Source organism: Heterocephalus glaber, unplaced genomic scaffold, assembly GCF_053883595.1.
Source record: "Heterocephalus glaber isolate CG9 unplaced genomic scaffold, H.glaber_assembly_v1.0 deba00000678, whole genome shotgun sequence".
NCBI classification, from domain to species: domain Eukaryota; kingdom Metazoa; phylum Chordata; class Mammalia; order Rodentia; family Bathyergidae; genus Heterocephalus; species Heterocephalus glaber.
Window position 1 is genome coordinate 2,362,558 of NW_028258157.1, and position 19,650 is coordinate 2,382,207.

The 19,650-nt window shown below is 36.9% G+C and overlaps 1 protein-coding gene and 1 long non-coding RNA gene across 3 annotated transcripts in view; one reads left to right on the forward strand and one right to left on the reverse strand.

The window, feature by feature from the left end:
• Positions 1-19,650, reverse strand: part of Sema3a (semaphorin 3A) — a 453,595-nt gene that overhangs the window by 324,240 nt on the left and 109,705 nt on the right. The gene's annotated exons all lie outside the window — the stretch shown is intronic.
• Positions 13,127-16,224, forward strand: LOC147829185 (uncharacterized). The gene is made up of 2 exons (XR_015449438.1): positions 13,127-13,282; positions 16,079-16,224. It is a non-coding gene; the product is annotated as an uncharacterized LOC147829185 (long non-coding RNA).

Consider the following 19,650-nt stretch of genomic DNA (forward strand, 5'->3'; position numbering starts at 1 on the left):
AACTCTTCTCTGGTGGACAGCAGTTCTTAGGATGAACTCCATGAAAATGTAACTACTTTAGGAAAGCCTAAAACTGCAGAAACTGTATATAAATGTCAGGTTTCAAAATAAGCTTTGAAATAAATAAAATTTAAAAGGAGTTACTTGTTTCTTAAAATTGAATCAATTCAGAGCTCTTTGCTTCGTTTTATGCCATACAAAAAACATAGTATGAATGATGAAATAAGCAAAACTGAAAGAAAAAGGAAAGAGTTGCCCATCAATTTCTTTTTTAGCCTCTGTTTCCTCATTCAATAAAATGAATAAGCAATGAGTATTTAGTGTAAAACTAATTTTAAACATTTAAAATAAAGAAATATGTACTTTTAAAAATTGTGTATTTCTTCTTTAGTCTCATGGTTTCTCTAGTTTCTAAAGTTAATGCCAATTTGATAAGCACCAAGTAGTTTTTATTAATAATTTTGAAACTGTATAAACAAGGAAATCATTAAATGCATCAAACACATCCATAACTCACTGCTTAGATTTTATTTACTCTTAGTTTTTGTTTCATGGTTATCATGAGGCTTACAAAAAAACTCTTTGGATCATAGGCTGTTTGAAAACATAGAAGCTTAATGTGATTATGAGGGTGAGAAAAACAAAATGAAACAAACCAAAAAATACACAAATAAAAAACTTGACACCTGCTCACCATTTTCCCCCAGCCGGTACATCTTTGGTGTCCCATATTACATCTTTCTATACTGCCTAGCTCAGCATGAAGGTAGTTATTGTCATATTTAATTGCCTTAAGTTTTGTTTTTCATGCCAACAGTATACAAGCTTTCCACACCATGTTTATATTAGAACATTCTGAGTTTATCTGTGTATTATTGCTCTTCTCAGTGAGTTTTATAACTTCAGATGTATTCTTCCTACTCCTTACTGTTTTAAGTTCGAAGAACTTCCAGTAGCATTGTTGGTAGAACCAGTCTGTTTGGAGCTACTGGAGATATAGTCTTTGCTTTTGTCTGTCCGAGAGTCTCTTTAGTTCTCTTTCACTTCTAAAAGATAGCTGTGCCGGGTACAGCTCTGTGGGCTGCTTTTGTTCTTTATCTTTTTACTTTCTTTTCTTAAGTATTTTGAAAATCTCTTTCTACCCTCTCTTGGCCCTTAAGTTTTAGTGCATCCCCTTTGTTGTTAGTGTTTGTTGCTATTCTCTTGCTACATAGAGATCTTTTTATTCCTTCACCTTTGAGACCTTGAAGATTTGGTTGACTGGACTTTGACTAGTGACCTTTGACCTTCTGGCACTGGTAATTGCATTCTCCTATGGGTTTGGGAAACATTCTGTTGAGACCTCTGTGTACAATCTTTCTAGCCTGTTCCCATTCTCAAGTCTGAATATCTGCTGTTTCAATGTTCTTCTAATGTTCCCACAGGCTTTTTTATTTGTCCTCATTCTTTTTTCTTTTTTTCCAAATGTGTATTTTCATATAGCCTGTCTTTTAAGCACCCTGACCTATTCTTCTATGTGATCTATTCTACTATTGATGTCTTCCATTGCACTCTGATTTTACCTGGTGTATTTTTCACCCCAAGGATTCCATTTGATCTTTGTTGTTTTTGGGAGGGGGGGTTGTTTTTTTTTTTTGGTACCAGGGATTGAACTCGGGACCTTGTACTTGCGAGGCAGGCAACAGAACCACTGAGCTAAATCCCTGGCTCCATTTGATCTTTTAAAATTACTCCCATCTCTGTGCTAAGTTTCTCTGTTAGAGTATTGAAATTTTTCTGTTTTCTTAATGCTTATTAAGTTTCATTAAAATAGCTGATTTAATTTCTTAATCTGCAAGTTCACTTTGTTCAGTTTCTGGCACTTTATTATGACTATAGGTTTTGGTCAAGGTTTCCTGAAAATCCTTGATGTAAGCTTGTAGTGTGATATTGTTTGACCATTGAAGGATTAGGTATTTATTCCAGACTACAGGATCAAGATTAGCTCTGACCTGTCTTTCTAGGAATTCCAAGTGAGTTTTGAATCTGTAGTGACTCTGCTGTTTCAGTAGTGGATGATGCCTGAAATCTAGATTTGCTTTGAGTTGGCTATTAGTGTGTTGTCACTGTACCAGTACTAAAGGGTGATTCAAGCCTAGGTTTGTCCCAAATCCACAGATGGTGTATTCAGCAGGAATCAGGTACATACCTAAAAGTGTAGTTCATGCCCATCAGCCTCTCTCTGACATCGGGGAGGGCCTAAGGCCTCATGCAAAGTTGTTGGCTCATCTATGGGAACAACCCCAAAACACTATAATACAGTGGTGCCTCCACTTATGAACTTGATTGTTTCCACAGTTCTGGTCACAAACTAAATTGGATGGGAACCAAATCAAATTCAATGGATAGGTTCAAGGTGGATCCTATTGGGAAATTTGATTTGGTTCTCATCCAATTCATTTTGTGACCAGAATCATAGAAAGAATTAAGTTCGTGAACCTGGGTACCACTGCATTGTGAGAATGGTATGAAATCACTTACATGTTTAGAATGAAGACTTATGTTCAAACCAAGTGAAAATAACTGCATTAAAATGATAAGATATCAGTGATACAGAAAGTTGAGACAATAAATATTCAAAATGTGGGAAGTAATGCAGTGTAAATGTAGCATTTTAAAAATTTGGTATATCTTCTGTTTTTATCTGTCGCTCTGTTTTTTCTTATCTTTATGATCATGTTAGCTTGCTGACTTTTCAGAAGAGCTTCTTATGATTACTGCTTTGGTAAGCATTTTAGTAGCTACAAAGCAAAATCTATAATAGATAAACCGAAATAACAAGAAATAAAATCACAATACCACAGTAAATCACTTAGTCACAAAGCAACACTACCAGAGAATAAGCAAAAAAGAAAGTACAATAAACTTAAAAAATAAGGTACAAGATGACTATATAGTGACACCTTGGCTGTCAATAATTACCTGATATATGAGTGGAGTGAAAGCTGTAGTGAAAAGACATAGAGTGATTAAACAGATATAAAATGCCCACTTCAAGTTGCTCACAAGGACTTCACTCCTAAGGACACGCTCTGCCACCAAGACCCTTCATGACCTTAGTTAAATCACACACAAAATGATGATGCAAGTGCCACCTACCTACTTGACAGTGTTGCAGTTAGGATTAAGAATAAGTGGCTAATGAAAAGCTTTCTGCAAGACTGTTATTATCTCACTGCATCCTCATCACCACCATCATCTTCATTCATATTTTAATTATGTTCAAGGAAAATACACATTTTATTTTATTTTATTTTTGGTACCAGGGATCGAACTCAGGTCCTTGCGCTTGCGTATCAGGTGGCAAAACCACTGAGCTAGATCCCTGGCCCAAAACACACATTTTAAGAGATATAAAAATTTCTTTAATGATTTTACAAAAATGGGAAATAAATCATCACCTATAAACTGAGTATAAGCTTTCTGAGAATTTGCATTTGAGAAGAGGGACTTTTAATGGACCAATGGACATGGAGGTGCCCATGAAGGTCACACTGCTCAACTTCGAATGCAATGCCCCTGTTCTACTCACTGGACAACTCTTGCCAAGTGACCTGGCCTCTGCATGCTCAACACAAGGCGAGGGAAAGGAGCATGGGGTACATACACAAGCAGGAACCTTCAGTGACTGTCATCAGACCCTGGATGTGACTAAATGCATAATCAGTGCTCAGTAAGCAGTGACAATGGGCGCAGGCTCTCAAGCAATCTTTGAAGACGGCTACCAAGATGCGGACATAAACCATGCATTTCACTCTACCCTGCAACTTCAATGTTAGTCAAAGGCATAAATACTCAGGAATATATAATTCCATTTCAAAAATTTCAATTGACAGTGCTTTGGTTGCTAAAGTTTGCTAACATTGCTTTCATCAAAGCTCTCACTCATCAACATACATGTGACAGACAGACCACCTTCAGCTAAAGCAGAACATGAGCAAGATTCCCTTCTTATGAAGAAAACATTTGTCTAGTAAGGAGACATCATGTCATTTCCTGAAAGGAAATCACAGGAGGGCAATCGCCGCTTGTAATAAGTACAAAAGATAAAATTGGGGAAGAAAGTAGAACCATGTAGAAATAATGTAACTAAAAACTGCTTCCACGATCCAACACTAATCATGGTTTCTTACAATGAGCTATAGTTCTTTAAGAAGTAGAGAGCATCCTGTCTTGCTATATTCAGTCATAAATCAGAAGGACAGATGTGAGTCTTAGTCACACGTCATGCCTGATCAGCATCATTCAAGGTTTATGGAACACAGGCGAAGGATTTCACTTTTTTAATTTAACACTGAATTTCTTTGGTATTACAGTAGACAAAAATAATATCCTATGATTTTTTCTTTGTTACAGCTCATCTGCACAATAAAAATGTTTGTCAAATATTCTTATTTAAAATGTGACTAAATCTGAGTTTAAGTCTGTTTATTTTCTTCCAAAGAGTCATATTTTAGTTTCTAAATATGGTTTAAAACAAAATGCTTTAAAGTTTTTAACTATGTATATTGCCTTCTCAAGTTATTTTAATGAATGGTAAATCCCTACAATGTCAAAATGTGTAAATAAATAAAATTATCTGGAGAACTAATGTTTACTACTCTGATAGCTAAACCAAAATATATTCCTAACACCATGGCTCAAGGAATTTTTTAAATGACAGAGCATATGAAGAACTTTCAAATATTACTGGGCCACAGTGGCCTAACTTAGGTGGCTAGGAAAAATCTATAGGGTCATTTTTCTTACAAAAGCAAACTCTACAGGACAACAGTAATCAAGTGAAGGCTCCAGTCAAACTTTATTAATTAGTGCAAGTTAGAGCTAGAGAAGATTAACATGAGATCACTCAACATTTCTATTATATAGAGTTCAGATTTGACATTGGTCATGGATATAAAGTTGATGCTGAATTTGCTTTGGAATTTAAACCCTTCTAGTTATCTGCCAGTTCCAACAGAGAAACAAAGAGAAGACTGTTACAGAGCAAAAAAGAAAAGAACATATGGTTGAAACACAGCAAATGCTGATTTTGGCCAACAGATAAATAGTAAAAGGATGACTGTGTACACATCGTAAATCACATTTCACCAAATTAGGATTGTATATACCAAAATGTAGAAATATTTTATCTTTAAAAAATTCAAAATAATCCTGGATTAATTTTTAAAAGAAACTGAAGGTTATAAAGTTTGTAACCTTAAAATTATTCTCGATGTTTCATATCAAAATATACTAAGCTCAATGCACTATAAAACATAGGTGAAAATTATAAGAGAATTCACCACTGACCAGAATTCATAATAATTGTTAATAAAAAATCTATTCTTCTAGCAATCAACACATTTTTGACTATTGAGAAAATGTGTAAGGGTGTGTGGTACAGGAGAAAACACAAATGAGTGAATAGTACCAATCTCTTCCCTCAAAGAACTTGCATTTGAGAAGAAAGGAAAAAAGACACACATCATATAAGAAACAGTAGGAAAGTAAGCATTATCACTAACATTATAAAAACTATATCTTCAATAATTTATGTTTCCAATTACTTTTACAACATACCTACAATCTTATGCCAAAGGAAAATCTGTATGTACCTATGTATGTATCTATCATCTATTATCTATCTATCATCTATTTACCTATCTATCTGTCTAAATATCTATCATCTACATAAGCAAATATTTAGTTTGTGTTGACCACGGAGCAGGAAATGCTCTGAACTTTGAAGTTAAGCCACAAGTAAATGCTTTGCCCTTGTGAAACTTACGTTGAATGGAGAGGAAGTGGATAATAAATAAATTCATTGAAAATTCATGATTTAAAAAGCAGGTAGCAAAGCCTGGCAAAGGGGAGGAAGAGAACTATGGGAGTTACTATTTCGGGTTGGTGAGGGGTCCTCAAAATAGCTGAAAGCTGAAGTAGCTGCAGCATGGCAGCAGAAGGGGGTGTTGGCAGACAGACCTGAGAGGTGTGGGGGAAGCTGCCTCTAACAACCTTGTAGACCTAGAGGGCAGAGCAGCCCACAGGAGCCCTGTGAGTAACTGGAAGGTTTGGATCATGAGAGTGATATGATCTGGCCAATGTCATTTCATGGTTATTTTTAAATATTTAATTTATTGTCAAACAAAGATGAAATATATTCAAGTTGTAGTGATGTGATGCACATATACATGGTGTGAGAATGGCCACTGTCAGATTAACCTCATCTATGCAGGCATGGAATCCCCAGAACTCGATCATCTCACAGAACGTGTGCGGCTCTGCAGCGTCTTCTCCTTTCTTCCGCTCTCCGCCTCATCACCGCCACTCTCTGTCTGCTTCCATCAGTTCGACTTCATTTGACTTCACATGTCAGTGAGATCAAGTGGTGTCTGTTATCTTTATTTGACTTATGTCATTTGCAAAATATTTTCCAGATTCATCTATGTTGTGAAAAATGGCAAATGCCCCCCCCCCCTTTTTGGTACCAGGGATCGAACTTGGGAACTTGGGCTTGCAAGGCAGGCGGTGGAACCACTGAGCTAAATCTTCGGCCCCAAATGTCTCTCTTTTATAGAGCTCACTAATACTGTGCTGTGACTGGCCTATTCCAAAGGAGCCACACTGCCAAGCTGACAGGGCTGGGCTGACAGCTGGCTGGGCTGATGGCTGGCTGAACTGCCTGTGCAGTTTCAGGGAGATGCAGCACCAGCTCCTACAGTGGCTCAGAGGGAAAACCTTGGCTGATTGTACAAGGGAATTCAGAGTGCTGTTGGTTAGGTGACATCTTCCAGCCTAACTGTAAATTGGCCAATTCAGTAACACAAGAAGAAATCATTATAAACCAAATGTAAGTGTTTATGAACTAACACACCACAAATATTTTCTTAAATTATGTATTTCTGACTTACTTCAGCATTGGAACATATAAATAAAACCCATGAGCAAACTAGTTGTATTCTAGAATTATTGGAAAAATATCAAGCATTCCATTTTTAATTTATAAGATTATCCTAGTGTGTATTAGTCTTTAGAGGAAAAGAATCATCTGAAAAAAATAATAGATTATGCAAAGGGATTTTATTAATGAAGTAAACTTGCAGCATCAGAGGCAGGGTAGTCCACTGTGGTCACTGGGTGTTGCAGAGCCACAGGATGTAGGAGCTGCTCAGCCCATGAAGCTGGAAACCCTGCTACAAGAGCACCAAGGGTGCAGCACCAGTCTGAGGAGATAGGTCTGAAGCTGCACACCCTGTTTCCAGGGCACACAATGGTAAGAGGTGAGTTCCGGAGGCCTTGGATGCCTTCACTGCCATAGCCTTGATGATTGAAGACAGGTGGCCTCTCTCTTGGGCTGGCTCTGCTCAGAGCCTGCAGCTTTCCTTGGTTGACATTCCATATTCCTGATACCCTTGACATCCTGGAATCCCCACTGCACCTTAACCTCCATTGCCAGAGCTTCACACACTGCCCACTCAGGGCCCCCTTCCTGACTTTCCGGGCCTTCCTTTGAAATCTAGGTGGAATCCTCCCTGACTTCACAACTCTTGCCTTCTGCATGCCAGTAAAACCAGCATAACATGGATGACACCAATGTCTGCCACCAGCTCAGACAGTAGCCAAGCCTCCTCAGACAGTGGCTGCAGCAGCCTCTGAAAGTCTGGATGGCTAAGCATGGGGAAATGAACCCTAGGAAGTCATTCTTTAGCAGAGGTCTCAGGGAGTCTTTTTCCAATAAATTGTTTAACTTTTGCAATCTTGAGTCTGTGATGAGTGAATTCTTACTGATTCCTCAGATGCCCGCAAGATATATTTCTTTTTCACTCAGTTCAATGTACTTGCTTTTTGTTCAGTGGTGCCAATCTCTTCAGTGACCAAGACTCCCTTTGCTCCAAATCCATGTAGCTATTTTCAGACCAACATTAAGCTCTTCAAATATTTTTGCTGTTTTTTGCTCCTGCTTTTCACTATAAATGTGACTAAAAGCAGCCAGCAGTATCCATGCCAGAACCTGAAATTTGGGCTGCCTTGAAATTTCTTCTGACAGATCAAATGCTCCACTGCACTTCAACATAGCCTCTTGCAAATTACCCAGATATGGGCAAAAATTTTTTTTTCCAGAGTGTAACACCCAAGTCTTCTATTCCATTGCCAATGGAGTCTTTGTTCCCAACCAAAACTTTAGATGGAGCCTGGCCTTTACTGTCCACATTCCTGTTATCATTCTAGTCTTCTCAGCTCTGACCAGAATCATCCATCAGTCCCTGCTTAAAACTTCCCAGGTGTTCTTGGACCCACTTTTCCAAACTTCTCCAACAAACCACTACCAAAGCCTTCTGAATCATGTAGACAGAGACAGTCCCAGCAACAACAACCCTTCTTCCCTGATATCAATTTTTGTATTAGTCAGCCAGTTTTCCTGTTGCTGGGGCCAAATACTGGACACCCACAAATTAAAGGAGGAAATGACTTTTGGCTCAGGGTATCAGCATATTCAGTCTATCTTCACTTGGCTCCAAGGCAGAAATATCATGCCAGAAGTATCTGGCAAAGCAAAAGTGCTCAGTTCATGACAGTTTGGAAGCAGAGCAAGGGACCAGCACCAGAGAAGGGCCAGGGACCAAACATGGTCCTCAAGGTCCCAGCTCATGACCCATCCAGACACAACCAGAACTGCTTTAGTGATCCCCTATGAAGCTTATGAGCCAATCAATTTCACACTTGTGCTTAACCATCATATAACGAAGTTGCAAAATACATGGGTCTATTAAATCTTTTCATTTATATTTATTTTTAAATTCAATTTTATGAAAATTTATAGTTATAAAATTTTATCCTTGGGTTGAAAATATTTTCAGAGGCTGCTACATACATAATATAGTAGATTTATTTTTAAAATGATATGTACTCTAATGTGCAAAATCTACTAATGAGGTGCTCTCTACCCTTAGCAAGATGTAAAATATTTCCAGGGGGGTAATCACTCACACATGAGAGAATTTCAAAAGATCATTCGAAATAAAACCTCAAAATATAACTTATTTCAAGGTCATGAGATACTTTCAATAGCAGTCAAGAAACAAGTAGTTTTCATTGGAATAATCAGAACACTATGTGAAACTACAAGAAAGAAAAGAGGCTGAGAGAGACTGGGAGAAAGAAAAGCAAGCAGGTAAAAGAAGTGGAAAACACAGAACCTTTGATAAGTGTCAAGATATAACTCAGAGTCAAGGCAATATCTAAAAGCATGTGTAATTGCTAACAGAGAAAGCATGAGCACTTATAAAAATATTCTTGACTTTTAAAAAATTAGTTAAAATGATTCCACATAAAAGACCTTTTTTCCAGGCTTGTTGGTGCTCCCTGTAATCCCAGCTACTACTCAAGAGGCTAATGCAGGAGGCCGGCAAGTTGAAGGCAAGGGGGCAAGACCTTTCTCAAAATAAAGGACTGGGGACACAGCTCAGTGCTTCCTGGGTTCAATCCCCAGTACTGCAAGACATAAAAATAATTAAAAGAAATGAAAAACAAGTAAGAGAGCTTTATGAAATACATGAAATTGCTCTCTGTACACAATAATGCTTATTTTACAGCTATGTGAGTTTAATTTTTCAAAGTGTCATTATTTTGAACTAGCTCCAGGTTTATACGCTTCACCACTTCTAGCTCACGCAAGGAATGTGGCATTTAATCACAGATTTCAAGCCTAAGAGCAAGCAAGTGGAGCAAGCAAGCATGGTTAGAAAAGCAGCCTGGAGCAAGGTCTTTTGATGAATGGACAGCTCTGGAGGCTCCAAGCCTTTTCCCCGGGACTTCAGCCTGAGATGGAACTCAAACTAGGATTAATGGTAAAAGGTAGTGTTTGCACGCATTACCATAAAGTAAATAAAACACAAAGATCCATGATAGCATTTTCTAATTGGAGGGGACGATAGCTGAGAGATTATAATTTTGAGTTTGTAAATTAAATCTCTTTATGGGTGACTCCATTTTATCTTATAATAGTGTGTTTTTATTGGATTACATAGAATCCCTTTTGTACATACATATAGATTTATAAACTATAAAGAAATAAAAGGGCAGTTGTAACTTTTAGGAATATGACCAAGAGAACCAGAAATGAGTCAAGTGTATAGGATTGGAAGTAAAGAGGCCAGTTATTTTTAATGGCAGAATGTGTGGAAAAAATATTTTAGTGTCTTCATCTTTACATTTCAAAAATCTCACTTTCTCCATCACAAGAGAATTTAGTATGCACAAGTAAAGATTAATGAGCCTTTTAACACCATGTCCTATAGAAGTTTCTGGCATAAAATAAATGCTTATCTCATGGATGAAACAGGGAGAGAAAAAGAGAGGAAAGGATAGAGGAAAGAGTGAAAGAAAAGAAATAAACAGCCATTTTCAGGATAAGAAACTTTAAAGAGGGAAAGGAACACACACACACACCACACACACACACCCACACACACACACAGTGTAACAGAACCAAAGATCCAGATGCACTGAGGAGAATTGAGTGAATAATTCCAACTCAGTTTCACGGACAATTTCCTGGAGGAGGTTATTTTTAACCTGAACATTAAGAAAAAATTAGATCATGCTAGGCAAATAGGAATACAGTGAAAGGCCTTAAAGAAATCGATTGGAACACTCCAGGCAGAGGTGACACTACGTATCAAGGCACGGCTGCAGAAAACCACTGAGTTACACCTGTTCTATGTATCAAAATACACAATATATGAGACAAGTAGGTAAAACTTGGGTTTTCAGAAAAAACGTTGTCATGACAAAAGATCAGAAGTTGGTAATCAGAGGAGACATGCTGATATCGTAGAATGTTGGGAAGAACTGTCTCCGGAAGCTGGAAGACAGACTGAGGTCACTTTATGGGTCTATACTAATAGTCAAAGGGGATGGCAATGAGAATCAGAAGTAAGAAGGAACCTGTGCTTTTGTCTCCCAAACCTCTAAAGAATTGTTACTCTATGTTTTCTAACTGATCATAATTCAAAGCAATAGCATGTGGCATGTTTGAGTAAACTGTAAGAGTGGATACAGCATACAATTCCAAAAATTCTCTTACTTGTATGTGCTACTCTTTGTGTCTTCACACAGGGCTTTTGTGGTCCTGAAACAAATGACTGTTCCACACTGCAAGAAGTTATGGTATTACTTTCCTGAGAAATGCAGGGCTTATTTCTAGTGGTTTAATAGAGGACCATTATGTGACTAATTCAATAGGGGTGACAAGGGCCAATCATAATGATCCATAGATATCAGCCACCTCACATTCTTACCTAACAGCCAAATATAAAGGCATCATTTGGAAAACACAGATGTTCATAAGAACAGCTAAAGTAAGAGAAAAGCAAGTCCACTTACATTTAGTTTGTTTTAAAGCATCACTGGTCAATGAGAAGCAGGAATACATAGAAGAAATATTTTATGCCCTGTATATGAGTATCAGTGCTTATATTTTTGCTAGCATACTAACTATACTTAAGTAGGAATTCAAAGTGAGTCTTAAAAATCTTTTATGGTATTAATATGATTTTGATTACATTCATAAACATTGTGGAGCACAGTTCAGAAATACAGATGCTGATGATGTCTTTCTTATCTCCAAGACAGAGTACCAGTGATAAGGTCTGTTTAAGTGTGTGCATCAGACAAGTAGGGAGTCTAACATTAAAACCTCGAAAGAAGGCTTAAAAACTGATGAAAGTAGTATTTACCCAAATATAATATACACTTAAGTAACAGCATCTACTCATTTTCCAATGCTTTTATGAGAATACCTGTCTAGGTGAATACTATAAGTAAATGTTTTGAAAATACCAGTGACAGGAATCATGAAGAAGTAAACTGAAAAGATCTAAGTGCCTTTTCACCAGCACTGTCCTTGAAGGAATAGGGTGCAATTTAATTTCCTTTTTTCACCCCAAAGAGTCAGGTGCTGTCCATCCCACTACTGCCTGTCCATCACTTCCCTCCTCCGTGGTATTCAAAGTGTGGTAGCAGTGACTCAACTTACCTTTTGAACTCTTAATTGGCTAGGTATGTTTGAATTTTATAAACACAGGGATTTTAAAAAATATATAACTCCTCCAAGAAGCTCATGCTAGCTACAACAGTCCTTCTTTTATAACCTGAGATAAGAATGGTTTCAATTTTATTAAATCAAGGAGGATGAAAGTGTTCAGAAAGGCTCCTGCCCTCCTCTGTCTCTTTGATATTCATATCTGAGGGTGGTTAGCGAGGCCTCACAGACATAAACCAAGGACTCCATGCATGGGAAGAGGGCAGCGTCCTACACAGTTAGACTGAGCAGATCAAAGTTGAGATTTCAGGTTTTATGTTTGAGTGCCATGACCTCTGTGGAAATATATAGAATAGAGTTTCAACTAGTCAATATCTGTGACCGATACAGTTTTCCTTTTTTTTTTCAATTATTGATTGCTTTTCTGGGTAATCTCCAAATCCTACTTTGCAGTCATTCAATTTGGAGCTCAAAAAAAACTTCAGAAACTTCAGGGTATAAAAAAAGTGGAAGTATCTAAAATGATTAAGAAATTTACCAGGGTTATTTGGAAGAAGGCTTTGGCTTCCCTCCAAAGGTCTTTTAGCTTGAAATCAAGGCTTAATGTTTTATGGCAACAGCCTTCTACCTTAGATAAAGTCTGCTGAGTGTCTGCTTCTAATCCCAGACTACAATTTTATAATAAAGTTTGAAATGAAAGATTCTGATGACTCTAGTTACATGAAGTGTTTTAAATTCGCTTAAATTTGAAGTTCAGTTTTCATGGGCTCTTATCTATCATTCACTGAACTTCTTCTTTATGACTAGCAGTTTGTTGTTTTATACGCTTCTAAATAATCATTGTTCATTATACCAAGAGAATCAGATTTCCAACTATGGTTTGATGTCACTGTGTATGTACAGGACATCACAGGTGCCTGGAAGGACAAAAGGAAAAAGCAGGAAACTAGCCAAGATTAAAGTTTCACAGATCCAGATGTTGCTGCTGCTGGTGTTTGAAAAAAATAGACCTTGGCATTTCAGCATCCCAGCTGGCAAGTAATAAGAGAGAATGCAGTGTGTGTGTGTGTGTGTGTGTGTGTGTGTGTGCATGCCCATGTGTGCACATACTCCTTCAGTGAGTGGCAGGGAAAGGAAGAGTGGGAGGAAAGAAAGCCGAATCTGCTTATATAAAATAGAATCATGGACGAGAGCCTGTTCAACCCCACTGAAAATGAGGTATTCCCTTATTAATGAAATGTTCTGGCACATTTGGGAAAATGCAATTTGTACAAGTGAATGTATAAAACTAAAAAAAAGTTTTGACTTCTATCAATGTTCTGACTCCTATGGGTTGCATTTGTTTATTTATAAAAATATAGCAAGCATGCTTCATATGGCAAGCTTGTCTGCTTTTTCATTAACTCATTTTTACCATTCCTCAGGCATAACTGCGCTCTTAGGGAAAGTTCACACGGAGGCGCCTGTGACCACATAGGTCATTGAAACATCCAATATCTTAATATCAAATGGCTCATAGCAGATGTTCCTATCAGGATGTTACAAATAAACTCAAATTCTAAGTCCCAGTGACTCACTTCCAGAAAGAAATGACATCATATCTGTTTCACAGTAATGTGTGAACTATGTGATTGTAAATACTTCCAGTCTATTATTCATGGCAGCGTAATCTATTTCTACTTCCCATAGCACCCATCAGTAGATATGGTGCCAATGGAAAGTGATGCTTTTGTAATCTGGAATGTTCTGGACATCAGTCTATAAGAATCTAAAGTTTTATATAAATTAAAGTCTATTCATTCTAAACTTGAGTATAAGGATCTTAGGTTCCAGACTAAATTGCAAATTTTCATTTAAAGTTAAAGCTAAATTAATAAGAAATTGAAATTGCTTTATTGTAAAGAAATGTCTCTGAAGATTCTTTGAAGGATAGAAAACTTTAAAAGAATGTAGCATTTACATATAGCTTTGATGAAATTTATCCAGGGCACTGATAAGTGGAAATATATGTGCCTGTGTGTGTGTGTGTGTGTGTATATATAAAAACATATATGAATATATTAATATATATGAATTTCTGCTTCATAGAAATAATACTCAATCACTCTTACTTATTTCCACTAGTAAATTTTTATGGTTCTTGAGTATATTTAAACATTGAATAACTTTATTATTAAATAGGCTATATTCAAGTACAGTGGTACCTCAGTTCACAAACTTAATTTGTTCCACACTTCTGGGGAAGATGGCTGTGGTCATGTTTATCACCCATTTGCAGAATTTGCAAATGGAAGCAAAATTTTGTTGAACACTTCTGTTGACTAACTGAATTACTTGCCAACAGAAGTGTTTGTGAAGCAAGGTATTATTGTAGGTCAGTTTTGAGTACCTCTTCTCACTGTGAGCATGTTATTAATGTAATTACCTAATATTTTAGGGTTATAATCCATTGCATTATTTAAAATTGGAGAAATAACACAATATTATTGTTTTTAGAAAGCACGATTCAAGCTAAAATTAATCAACTCTGTAGTTATCTCCATTTATACATTTTTGTGACAGAAATCTGGTTTTGATAGAGTATTTCTTATGAAAAATGGGAAAAGCAACAATATTAACTTTAACTTGGCAATTTAGAAATAGCATCTAAAAATCATGATCTTCAAAATCTTGATCATGACCTTCACGATCTTCATTCTCTTTTGAAGCAATACTCAAGATCCTCATCACAAAACCATTAGACCTTCCTTGATCCTCCAAAATCTGGTCTTTAATTTTTCACCAGATTTCAAGAAATGTCAACACTGACAACAAACCCATTATTGGTTACTATTCAATCTGTACCCCTTAACTTTATTATAAGGATATTTAAAATTTGTGTATAGTCTTTGTACTCCTTATGTTCTTCATTTGCCTCTTTCTCATAATGCTTGTTGAAGAAATTAAACAAACATCGCTATGAGATGATAGGAGTTGCCTCTAAATAATAGAAAATTTCAAAAGAATGCTCACCAATTATTTCAAAATTTCAAACTATTCCTGCTTGCCAGAGATAAGAAAAAGCTTTAAAAATAAATAAAAATACATCCCCAACACCACAAAAATCAGAATTTAATCTATTAAATATACTAATTTTAAAATATCTTAGAGAAAGAAAAAAAAGCGTAATGCCTAGGAGCAGTGACATTTAGTCTGTTATTTTCAGTTTGTGACTTTTTCCCAAGACATATGCTATACATACAGAGTGACTTAGTATCTGTTATAATTTAAGTGAATTCTAAACATTGGGGCAACCAGGAAGTTATTTTTAAAACCTAAAGGAAAATGACTTTCAAACCTCCTATGCTGGATTGTGTCTTATGGCCAGAAAGTTAAACTTAATGTACTGATAAGAAAATATGTAATTGTCAGATTCTGGATTGTGCTGTCTACTGCATTTCACAGATGCTGGTGTATACCTATAGACTGCTAGTACTCTGAAAAATAATAAACATTCTTTTCTTGCAAATGACTAAGTGCCAGAAGAAATACTTCCAGTGACTAACCCTAAATCACTGCTACTCTAAATTATGTGCATATGATTTCAAACTCTGGACTGATCTCTTTAAAGAGCAAATGTTTTGGAATGAAAATTTATTAACCATTTATATATTAGCTATTGTATAAATTTCATTTTAATAAAATAATTAGTATATTATATTGATAAATATTTCAGGGTAATATTGGAAGTATTTTACAATTAATTCGAGAGAAAATCTACTCTTCAGCTATATGAGGTTTTATGGGTTAGCAAATTTTCCATGAAACTTGTGTTCTTAGAATTAATAATAATCAAATAATAGCATAATACAAATAAAGTTAAATGAATGTGCCTATTAGTCCCTATTTGTCAACTTCACTGGATTAAGAAATGCCTAGCAGATCAGTAAAGCGTGCTCCTGAGTGTCTGGGTAGGTCACGGAAAGCTGACCTTAGGTACTATATCTGACTCCTCTTCCCCTCTCTCTTTTGCAGTTCTCCTGCTCTGCTTTCTGTCCACCATGAACTGAGCATTTCTGCTCCACCATGACCTTTTGCCATGATTTTTCTACCTTACAGACAGCAGACCATGAACTGAATCCTTTGAAACTGTGAGCCTAATTAAACTTCTCCTGCTTTAAGTTGTGAGTGTTGAGTATTGTGCCTCAGCAGTGAGAAAGTTGACTAAAACAATGTACAAGATAAACAAATAATCATAATAAGTGGCTTAATATAATATTTAATTTATATACTTTTACGCTGAAAACCTTTCTAAAGAAAGTTAACAGTTTCTAATATTTGATATATACTTACATTTCCTCATACATATCTTTATATTTCCATACTGGCAAACTCACTATAAAAACTTCTATTATTTGAAATAATTTGTACCTATTTTATAGATTGATGAGGAGGAGGAATTATCTAAATTATTGGGATTTCCTGGTATTTTTTTCCCTGACCCCACTATTTATTATGAATGATATTTCCATGTGGGACCTAAAATAATAGGCTTACAAAACAGATATAATTACATTTGTACATAAGTTAAATTGATATGTTGAAGCTTCTATCCTGCTTTTTTTTGGCACCGGGGATCGACCTCAGGATCTTGTGCTTGTGAGGCAGGTGGCAGCACCACTGAGCTAAATCCCCGGCCCTCTAACCCGTCTTTCATACTAAACATCACGAATTTCATGTCTTTATTCCTCATATTGTTTGTATGACTATTTTGATTATAAAATTTTATTACCTGATTAAAAACATATTCTTATTTTGGCACATATAGTTATGAAGATGCTAACTTATTAGCTCAACTAAGAAATTATTTTACTGATATATGTGTGTGTGTGAGAGAGAAGAGAGAGCTATCTAGCCATCTATCTTCCAATTACACATCCACAATACAGTTAGTCCTTATTAGAAAGTGCAGATTGTGTGTTTCATATTTTTCTTTCGAATTTAACTGCAATTCCTCTAAATGACAGACATTTTTGACCTATGGAGACTGGGTTTAAGTAGAGACATTATAGTTGGAAATAAAAATATGCAGATGACCCTGATTAATGAATATAGTAATTGTAGTCTTTATTGGCATCATATCAAATTTCAGACATAATCTAAAGCAGCACTAATAAAAATATGATGTAGATTATATACTATACTTTAAATGTCCTTATCAGTCACATTAAAAAATAAATGATTTAAAAAGTTAAATTAATTTTAATAGTATATCTTAGCTAATGTAAAAATATTAACTCAACTTGTAATGTAAAACTTACTGAGATAGTTTATAGTCTTTGTTCTTCATGAAAGTCTTTATAAATCGTACACAGCACAACTCAGCACAATTCAAGCACTAGATGACTGCACATGGCTACTGGCTGTGTCACGGTAGAGCCCAAACCCACAGGGAACCTAAAATCTAGTAACACTGTGGTCTTCATTTTGAAATATCAAGCATCTTCCTCCTCGTTACCATATTTAGAGGAATAGAAGCAGGCAACTGTCACATTTAAATATCACAATGACTATAGAAACAAATCCTATATAAGTGCAATTAAGGGGAAACTTTTCAAAACAGAGAGGGTAATTAAGTAGAAAATGTGTGGTTAAATCCACACAAAAAATGTTGGATGGAAAGATCCTTTTCCTAACAGAAGAACACCGAACATAAAAGGAGAGGGGACGGGTGGAAACTAAGCATAGGCAAAAATTACCATATTTACTGAATAGAAGGCCAGTTTGGCTCTGGAAAACTTCTTCTTTCTTCCTTCAAGAGAAGATGGCCACAAGCCAATAGATACAGGCCTAAAATAGAGCATATACCATGGTAACCATAGTAATGAGTAGATGGAGCTAAAAACGCTGGTCCTGGGCGAGCAGATGTTCAGTCAAAGCAAGAATGAAAACATGAACTGCAATTCACAACCTCCATTTTCTCTCCACACAGAAAGGCAGTGTTCTGGGGGCCTGTGGGAGACATGGACTGGAGGAGGTGGAGCCTGATCAGGAGATGCCTTGTTACCCACACAGACACACGGACCTGGTTCCACTTGGAGAATGCACTAGTGAGAACTCTCCCCAAGCAAGGAGAGGAAAGGATCATGCACACTTCCATCCTGTATTAGTGCACACACACAAACACCTACTTTACCAAGCAAATGATATGTCTTGTCATTTTGTAAAACAGTCTGTCCACATTAGAGTTTGGAAAAAATACGTGCCATATTATTTGCCTTCAGGAAGACTGGGCTAAATATAGTTTTTCGAAGAATGGCACGGTTGTTTTCCATACCAGGCCACCTTTGCTAGACTTCAAACTGTCTTTGCTTCAGGACTGGATTACTGCTGTGGTTAGGATGCAGGGGCATCACAGAGATCCCAAGGTCGGAGTCCTGGGCCAGCAGCTGAGCTGAGAAGGTAATTATAGCTTAAGACTCAGTTACTTACCTAGACAAAGGGAGGAAAACACGTCACTTCATAACACTGACGTGTGGATTAACATAAAGAAACTGGAAGTGTCTGTCATATAGCTGCCATTAATGCATTTTAGTTATTTTTACTGATAACAAATTCACTAAGTTGTTTTTATACTATATGCCAATAAATTCCAAAATACCTGGCAACAGAAGAATAAAAGTATGTCTTATTGTGCTATTGCACTGTCGTTGATTCACCTGTGTGTAGCAAATATAAATACAGAGCCCTACTGGCTCAGGCCCACATACATATCTGCATTTTCCATCCCTCGAGGCTGGCATCTTAAAACAAAGAACCTATCCTCAAAGATCACAGGTACTTCCCATCTTGTCTCCCAAAGAATTCTTCACCTAATCACCAATTCCTGCCACTCTGTGTTCATTTGCTTGGCAGAATTTCATGGTGCTTCCAGCAGCGGCAGACTGCTGAGCCCCAGGAACATTGAGTTCATAGCTCGAGATGCAAGTTCACGAGGAGCAGCTTCAGATGCAACGTGACACCCAATGCTTCTGAGGGGTCACTGTGCTGTGATCTCAGTGCAGCAAGCTTGCATTTGTGGTCCGCTCTTTGTTAAAGAATCTCACGAGACCCTTGGAGCCTGGTGACCCGGGGTCTGCGGTCAGTGTTCTCCTTCCATTTGGTGTGGGAAGGAGCAGGCACACTTCCTCCGGGAGGCACATGGAGCTGTGCTCACTCTCAGAGAAAGGACACAAATGTACAGACCCGCCTAGCAAGGTGTGTGCACCAAGGACGCACCTCAGGGAAGAGCAGCTTCTCTGGAAGGAAGGCATTTCAAGCAGAAGTTGAGTGACAAACCCACGGGTTAGGAGTAATGAATCTCATCAAAGTCCTATCAAAAGTTCCTACTGAGCAAAATGTAACGAAAACTTTACACACAAAGATGCCCACCACATCTGTGCCGTGAAATGACACATCACCATGTACAGTACATAATACAGTAGGCGTGTATATGTATAAAACAGTGAAATGTTCTAACATCCCAGTGATTGTAGTAAATATGGTATAAGTGAGGATTATCTACTTTAGTAATGCAAAGGAGAACAGGCAGTCATTAATATAGCTGC